Source organism: Corvus kubaryi, unplaced genomic scaffold (genome assembly GCF_017639235.1).
Source record: "Corvus kubaryi isolate FWS band 111438036 unplaced genomic scaffold, C.kubaryi_AGA036_p1.0 133, whole genome shotgun sequence".
Taxonomy (NCBI): domain Eukaryota; kingdom Metazoa; phylum Chordata; class Aves; order Passeriformes; family Corvidae; genus Corvus; species Corvus kubaryi.
In genome coordinates this window covers 4,475,080-4,476,958 of record NW_024580667.1, presented here as the reverse complement: position 1 = coordinate 4,476,958, position 1,879 = coordinate 4,475,080, and positions in this window count along the sequence as shown.

Here is a 1,879-nt window from a genome sequence, read left to right as displayed (position 1 = left end):
GAGCCAGCCGGGGAAAGGCCAACGGCGCCCGAGGAGCGGGCAGAGGTAGCGGCTGATCTCTTGGCAGATTCAAGAGCGATTTGGCCGCCACAGCCGGGAGGCCGGCCCGGATTATTCATCATGGGCGGACGAACTTCCCCCCTCCCCCATCCCCGTCAGCCCTGGATATTTTGTCCCGGCCGCACAAACAATATTCAATATTGTATCCTCTTCCTTGGAGGCACCGGGAAGCCGGCGGCTGCCAGGAACAGGCTCCCGCGCAGCGCACGGCAGCGGGATCCTGTTTCCCTCGCAGCTGGCGGAGAGCGGCGGTCCCGCGGGAAGCGGGCGCTTTCCGCCCCCGCCCGGCGCACGGCGGCTGCCCCCGGGCCCTGCCAGGCGTCCCCGGCGGGGCTTGGCCGCCGCCCGGCTCCCGCCCGCGGGCGGGGGCCCCCGGCGTGCAGCCGCTGCTTTGCAAACCGCACGATCGCAGCCCGCGGAGGGCGGCGCGGCGCTGGCAGCCGGCGCTGCCTGCCCGTGCCAAGCCGCGGGCACAGCGGGGCTCGGCGGCCCCGAGCGCTCCGCTCGCCAGCCAAAGCCGAAATAAAAGCCAGCTCCGCAAACGCCCCCGGGGTTTGCCTGGCGCCGCTTTCCCCTTTTCCTCCCCTCAGCCTTTCTCTAGTGGGAGCCGCCAGCGGCGTGGGGGGGTCCCGGGAAGCAGAGCTGTCCCTGGGCCCCCGTGTCGATCCCGGTCCCCGCGCGGACTCGGAGCCCAGACGGGCTTCCCTCGCCCTCTGTTGGAAGCCTCCACGCGGTGCGGGGCCGTGGCGGCGGCGAGGTCCCCCACACCCCCCCAACTCCGACCGAGGGGACGCAGGAAACGTCGCCTCCGCGCTCAGCGGCGAGCAGCGGGGGCGGCACAGCCCGAGCGAGGCCCGGGGGCCTTCTTTCCCTTCCATTCCTCATTCTTCCCCTTTTCCCTTCCTTCCCTCACAGTTCCCTTTCCCCTATCCTTTCTCTGGCCTCCTCTCGGAGGGCCAGCCCGAGAGCTCACTCAGCCGAGTGCATCTTGCTCTTAAATCAAGCCTGGATATTTAAAGCTTAACTCCCAGTTTATTTTCGTCCAAGACCAAAGGCGCTCACTACTTATTCGGGAAGCTATTTAAATACCTCTCCTGACCTCCCCTCGGGGTTATGAACGTTTGCTGCTGGAGAATTTCACAAAGATATTTGGTACCGTCGCCCCGGCTCACCAGGACGCACCGCGGGAGCCGGGGAGCATTGCCGAGGGCGAGGGGGGATGTGTTTTAAGACGCTGAAGGGAGAAGACCTCTTTTTAGCCAGGGAATCGCGGTACTTCACACTCACTTCATGGTTTATTACTACGGGAGGAATCTGTTTATAGTCAAACCTTATTACATTGGGCCGTATCGATTTTCCAGCAGTACTCCCCACCGATTTAATTGTTTTTAGGAATGTCAATTGCAGCTCTCATGTTCCCTGAATTCATCAGTGTTCAATGATAAACCTCATCATCGCTCTAAATCATACGGCAATCTGCTCGTTACTGGCTGCCTGTCCACCCCTCGAGCTGCAGCCCCGCACACCGACCGCCCTGTACGTGTGTCAGGGTGTATCAAACTTCACGCAGAGACACAGCAGTGCGTTCCCGCCTCTCTCCTTTTCACAGCCTCTCCACTCCATCTTTTAAGGTTTACTGTCTTAAAATGAATGCACTGAAGAAATACACCCTTAAATTAGTCACGGTTCCAGGTTTCGGGTTCTACAGCTCAAAATCCCCATTGCAGCACAGAGCAGACAAAACCAGAGGGAAAAAACCCAACAACCATCCAGCCAGAAAAAAAATCACCAAAAAAAAAAAAAAAAAAAAAAAAAAAAA